Raw genomic sequence first — 7090 nt, 5'->3', positions numbered from 1 at the left:
TGTTGCTACTTCCCACGATGATTTTAGAAATTGTCATAGAATGTTATCTATCCCTTCTGACTTATTTGATCTTAAATCCTCCAAAGGTCTCTTAACTTCTGATTCTAATATTGGATCTCCTATCTCTTCTCAGTCGACTCCTCTTTCTTCTTCTATCACATCAGACAAATCTTCCCCCTCATAGAGGCCTTCACTGTACTCTTTCCACCTATTCGCTCTCTCCTCTCAATTTAACAGTGGAATTCGCGTTGCACTTTTAATGTTACCAGCTTTGCTTTTAATTTCACTTCAGGTTGTTTTGACTTTCCTACACTCCTGGAAATGGAAAAAAGAACACATTGACACCGGTGTGTCAGACCCACCATACTTGCTCCGGACACTGCGAGAGGGCTGTACAAGCAATGATCACACGCACGGCACAGCGGACACACCAGGAACCGGAGTGTTGGCCGTCGAATGGCGCTAGCTGCGCAGCATTTGTGCACCGCCGCCGTCAGTGTCAGCCAGTTTGCCGTGGCATACGGAGCTCCATCGCAGTCTTTAACACTGGTAGCATGCCGCGACAGCGTGGACGTGAACCGTATGTGCAGTTGACGGACTTTGAGCGAGGGCGTATAGTGGGCATGCGGGAGGCCGGGTGGACGTACCGCCGAATTGCTCAACACGTGGGGCGTGAGGTCTCCACAGTACATCGATGTTGTCGCCAGTGGTCGGCGGAAGGTGCACGTGCCCGTCGACCTGGGACCGGACCGCAGCGACGCACGGATGCACGCCAAGATCGTAGGATCCTACGCAGTGCCGTAGGGGACCGCACCGCCACTTCCCAGCAAATTAGGGACACTGTTGCTCCTGGGGTATCGGCGAGGACCATTCGCAACCGTCTCCATGAAGCTGGGCTACGGTCTCGCACACCGTTAGGCCGTCTTCCGCTCACGCCCCAACATCGTGCAGCCCGCCTCCAGTGGTGTCGCGACAGGCGTGAATGGAGGGACGAATGGAGACGTGTCGTCTTCAGCGATGAGAGTCGCTTCTGCCTTGGTGCCAATGATGGTCGTATGCGTGTTTGGCGCTGTGCAGGTGAGCGCCACAATCAGGACTGCATACGACCGAGGCACACAGGGCCAACACCCGGCATCATGGTGTGGGGAGCGATCTCCTACACTGGCCGTACACCACTGGTGATCGTCGAGGGGACACTGAATAGTGCACGGTACATCCAAACCGTCATCGAACCCATCGTTCTACCATTCCTAGACCGGCAAGGGAACTTGCTGTTCCAACAGGACAATGCGCGTCCGCATGTATCCCGTGCCACCCAACGAGCTCTAGAAGGTGTAAGTCAACTACCCTGGCCAGCAAGATCTCCGGATCTGTCCCCCATTGAGCATGTTTGGGACTGGATGAAGCGTCGTCTCACGCGGTCTGCACGTCCAGCGCGAACGCTGGTCCAACTGAGGCGCCAGGTGGAAATGGCATGGCAAGCCGTTCCACAGGACTACATCCAGCATCTCTACGATCGTCTCCATGGGAGAATAGCAGCCTGCATTGCTGCGAAAGGTGGATATACACTGTACTAGTGCCGACATTGTGCATGCTCTGTTGCCTGTGTCTATGTGCCTGTGGTTCTGTCAGTGTGATCATGTGATGTATCTGACCCCAGGAATGTGTCAATAAAGTTTCCCCTTCCTGGGACAATGAATTCACGGTGTTCTTATTTCAATTTCCAGGAGTGTATATGCTGCGTAGTCCTTTCGACAGTAATTTCTTTTTCGATTTCTTCACAATTTTCATGCAGCCATTTCGTCTTAGCTTCCCTGCACTATCTATTTATTTCATTCCTCAGAGATTTGTATTTCCGCATTCCTGAATTTCCCTGATCAGTTTTGTACACGCTTCTTTCATCGATCGACTGAAGTGTTTCTTCTGTTACCCATGGTTTCTTCGTAGTTACATTTTTGTACCCCTCTTTTTCTTCCTAACTTCTGTGATTGTACTTTTTAGAGATGTCCATTACTCTCCAACTGTGCTGCCTATGAGCCATTCCTCATTACTGCATTTATAGCGTTAGAGAATTTTAAGCGAATCTCGTCATTGCTTAGTACTTCCATATCCCACGTCCTTGCGTGTTGACTTTTCCTGATTAATCTCTTAAACTTCAGCCTACTCTTCATCACTACTACATTTTGATCTGAGTAGTCTCGGGGTAGTGTCTTTGATTATGTTGTGGTTGGCAGAAGTGCCAACACCGTGTTACTAGAGGAGGCCGAAATGCAAGCGTTTTAGCTCACGCAGGCTGGCGTGAGGTCTGGAACAGGACAAGGAAATTAGAATTTAGAAAAACGGACGTAGCTGGTGGAATACTTTAATCCATTAATGGTGAACGTCGCTCTTGACGGTACATTATTCACAATATCAATAGTAACTGAACATGTCGCCTTGCTAGGTCGTAGCAAATAACGTAGCTGAAGGCTATGCTAAACTATCGTCTCGGCAAATGAGAGCGTATTTAGTCAGTGAACCATCGCTAGCAAAGTCGGCTGTACAACTGGGGCGAGTGCTAGGAAGTCTCTCTAGACTTGCCGTGTGGCGGCGCTCGGTCTGCAATCACTGATAGTGGCGACACGCGGGTCCGACGTATACTACCGGACCGCGGCCGATTTAAAGGCTACCACCTAGCAAGTGTGGTGTCTGGCGGTGAAACCACAGATTACTTGGGTTTGAAACGCGCCAGAACAAAAATTTTGATTAATAATAAGCATTGACGGCTGGAGATTCCGGCGTAAGAAGTCAGCCTCATTCTGCCAACGGCCTTGTCAAAGAGGGCAGAAAAGCAGACAGAGGTTCAGGGCACTCTCTTGTCCTTGGGGTGGGAAACTGCTCCTGAAGGTGGAAGAAAAAAAAAATGATCAACGGCACGAGGATGCAGATGGCAATGGTAACCACTGCATTAAAGACACATAACGTGTATCCACAGAACATGTGGCCTGCAATTGAAAAAGTTTCGTGATGATCTCTACATTGGCAAAAGGTTCCGGAATAGTCCCACTTTCGGATCCTCGGGAGGGGACTGCCAAGGGATAGGTGACCATGAGAAAAGGACTGAATAACCAACGAAAGGATGAAGTTGTACGAGTCGGGGCGTGGAATGTCAGAAGCTTGAACGTGGTAAGGAAGCTAGAAATTCTGAAAAGGGAAATGCGAAGGCTCAGTCTCGATATAGCAGGGGTCAGTGAAATGAAATGGAAAGAAGAAAAGAATTTAAAGTCAAATGAGTATAGCGTAATATCAACACAGCAGAAAATGGTATAAACTGAGTAGGATTCGTTATGAATAGGAAGGTAGGGCAGAGAGGGTGTTACTGTGAACAGTTCAGTGACAGGGTTGTTCTTAGCAGAATCGACAGCGAATTCTAGAAAACTTTATACATAATTTCATACGTTTTTGAAACACTTCTCGCTAAGATCCCCATAAAATAATGAAATGAAAATAGTTAATCACTTACTACTTTTACTCTGTTTGTGCAGTAAAACTGCAGCATCTGTTATGACGTTTTCATGTATTACTTGTTTAGTACTTAACTCTATTCGCAACCTCTCTTTGCAAGCACTATCCACATTTACCACTGAATGTACTTGCATACTTACGTAAGAGTATGGCAAATAGGCCAAGAGGTATGACGTCTCAGACTTTGAGATGAGTGAAAAACTAGTTTTTTCACACATGGGAGTTCGATTTTTTAAGGAATCGGTAGAATGGGGTGACTGGTAGTTCTCTAAACATAACCAGTCGATGGAACGTGGATAATTTTTTCAACAATAAGTGTGCTTCTCTTCTTCGTTGGTAAGATGGGGCTCTCCAATCTGGAAAGGTAAAACTTGTACAAATTATGAGATCTACTGTACCACCTTTACTGTCATCCTGTAATTCAGTGGGCAGATATGAAGAAAGATAAACTGCGGCGAAAATGGTCAGGGGGCGCCTTCTACACCAAGGCCAATGTCACAGAAAGAGAGTTGTTTTTCATAGCTTGGGAAAGTCGAAGTGCGTGGGAAGCCGAGCCTCAAGTTCCGAAGCAGGCGGGCCTTTGGAAGAAACAATCAAAGTGAGGGAGGAAGTTCTGCCGCACATAAATCCTTGGCCTCAAAGCTGTGTCTGGAATACGATACGTTCCCACACGCTGACGCTCACGGCTGTGATGGGCCTGTACAGAATGAGGACAAAAGGCGATTTCGGATTAAAATTGCAAAAGCTCACAGTGAATATGGAGGTTGGAAAAAGTATTAATTAAATTTACAAGAACGTAAGACAACAGCACGTTTGTACGTCTGACGAAGGTGCCTGCAAGATAAACACATGCAGAATAGGACGCAGGAGGTACATTAAAGTTGGTACGGGACGAGCACTTCAAGACCTTACGGTGTTGCAACATTAAAATTTCCAAGAGCAGAATCCGCCTCTTTCATCTTTCAGATCTATGATAGTAAAAATGAAATAAAGTAAAATGACTTCGAAGATTGATCTGTGCGGAAGATCAGCGACACAATAATCGTTGTCCTGAATACTTTCTCTTTACACTTATGTTTATGTGATATCGCTATTATCATTTTGATACAGCTTTGGTTCAAGTGATCCGTCTTGTACTTCCTTGTATTCACGACCCGTCGACTACAATTTCTGTTGCCGAAATACGGGAACGAACGTCGGTGACAATCTGAGCACCGCATTGTATTACTAGGCGTAGTGCTTTCGGGCGAGGTATGCCCTCTTCTTCCTCTGACCTTCGAAGTAACTTACCAAGTCAGTTACAGGAAGACCTACAGGTAAATGTGGACTCGCATTAACAAATTATTACTACCGATACGCAATAATCCTAAGGTCAAAAGAATAATGAATCCACTGCCTCTGGCTTGAAGTCTGACAAATGTCCTTCTATTGTTTTCTTTAACTTGTTTCTTTTATTAAAGCGACCGAGCACCACTCGATCGTAGCAGCAAAAAATTGTATTGTTCCCTTTGAAGGAATATGTGTCGTGTCGTGTGGCTAGGGCCTCCCGTCGGGTACACCGTTCGCGTGGAGCAGGCCTTTCGATTTGACGCCACTTCGGCGACCTGCGTGTCGATGAGGATGAAATGATGATGATTAGGACAACACAACACCCAGTCCCTGAGCGGAGAAAATTTCCGCCCCAGCCGGGAATCGAACCCGGGCCCTCGGGATTGACAGTCTGTCACGCTGACCACTCAGCTACCGGGGCGGACTGGAATATGTGTGATCCATACGCATTATAAAAATGGTAAGTGCGTATGTTCCATATCTCATTCTAAACCACTGGACAGATTTCGACCGCTTTGCCGCTATGGTCGAGCGGTTCTAAGAGCTTCAGTCTGGAACCACGCTACCGCTACGGTCGCAGGTTCGAATCCTGCATCGGGCATGGATGAGTGTGAAGTCCTTAGGTTGGTTAGGTTTCAGTAGTTCTAAGTTCTAGGGGACTGATAACCTCAGGTGTTAAGTCCCATAGTGCTCAGAGCGATTTTAACCATTTTGACATTTCTACCAAAGTGACTACACATAGACAATAATTGCTGTGGGGGTAAGAACAACCTACCTACCACAGTTCAGAAGATATGGTGTCGTAAACAATGAGATGCGAGAAAAACTGTCCCATCATGCATGACTTTTAAATTTATTACTTCTGTACTACCAACTTTATTCGCGCCAAATTTTGCAGACGGTATCCACATATGCCGCTGAATGCACCGACAAAATTATATCATTGTTTGATACACTGATCAGGAGATACGATATCATTATCACTGAGATGCTTGAAAAACTGCCGCATCTTGCATTACGTTTACATTTATTACCTCTTTGCTGCTAACTCTATCAGCAAACATTTTGTAGACGGTATCCGCGTATGCCACTGAATGTACCTACGCAAATATATCGTTGTACGACCTATGTTTTAAGACATATGACTTCATAAATACTGAGACGCGTGAAACAAGGCCACCTTATGGATGAAGTTTTAATACATGTATTCTTTACTGCTAACAAAGGAACCCCTTGGGTGCGGGGTCGCAAATTCGATCTTTAGTAAAACCATTTGAGATTGTTGAGTTAACATTCGTGACTGGAAAAATATTAGCTGTTAATGACTCGCCATGTGCATCAGGAGGGCAAGAGAAAATGAGTCTCTGGCAAGTGGAGAGATCAAACTTCTATTGGATGTGTGTATTACACTTCACAAAATGGACTTTGCTGACATTCAGGAAATGTTCAAAACAAACCCTTAACTTGAACCATGAACAGTGAACGAAAAATGGCGAGCCTCAGTATCAAGATCAAAGGCGAACTCCTTAGGAGTTAGAAACCCTGCAGGTCCTTCAGCTAGGTACCCACTCTTAAGGAATCCCTATAGAATCATATTGGTGTAATGGAATGAAGACAATTGATGAAACGTGATGGCATGCAACCGAATGCGAAACAGTCTTTCGTGGAGCTTATTCGAGAAACTGGATATCCTTTAAGGCGTAGCTGCTGATAGTGCGATAATATGTTTTATAGGCATGGAAAAAACAAATACCCAAGGCTGAATTTGTCTAGTAATTCCAAGTCGTATAAATTGCAATGTCACACACTTTTCAGGAGGAACACCAGTACTTTGCTCTACAGGAGAACGATTTTTATACGCAGGCCAAGAATCAAGAAAAAAGCAAGTTATTTATACCAGCTATTGGCCAAAAGCAGTGCTTTTACCATAGTTGTAGTACTCTTACCCCCATTTTCCCACTCTTGCTTGCTGTGACGTAACTATTCCCTATCTTCCTTACAAGATCGCGCACACGAGACAGAATCGTAGGGGGTAGAGCACCGTCAACTTCTCGCAGCACAATGAATAACTTTCCAGTCAATTTACCACCCAGTTGAACAGTCAGCATAATCCTGCACGAATGCGTTAAGGTGTTGATGTTAGTTGATCTTGATACAACTCTCTTGGTACCCCTAATTTCCAGGGTTCCTTTCGTATGCATTTCCTCTTCAATCGATTAGTCGAAGTTGAAAACAAATTCCTTACTGAACGATGGAA

General features: G+C 45.5%; 1 non-coding gene across 1 annotated transcript; it reads right to left on the bottom strand.

Annotated features, from left to right (window-relative positions):
• Positions 1–5181: 5181 nt before the first annotated feature.
• Positions 5182–5254, bottom strand: Trnad-guc. Its single transcript has one exon. It is a non-coding gene; the product is annotated as a tRNA-Asp (tRNA).
• Positions 5255–7090: the final 1836 nt, after the last annotated feature.

This window comes from Schistocerca piceifrons, chromosome 1 (genome assembly GCF_021461385.2).
Source record: "Schistocerca piceifrons isolate TAMUIC-IGC-003096 chromosome 1, iqSchPice1.1, whole genome shotgun sequence".
NCBI classification, from domain to species: domain Eukaryota; kingdom Metazoa; phylum Arthropoda; class Insecta; order Orthoptera; family Acrididae; genus Schistocerca; species Schistocerca piceifrons.
Note: the sequence above shows the minus strand (reverse complement) of the source record. Positions and strands in the feature narration are given on the sequence as shown.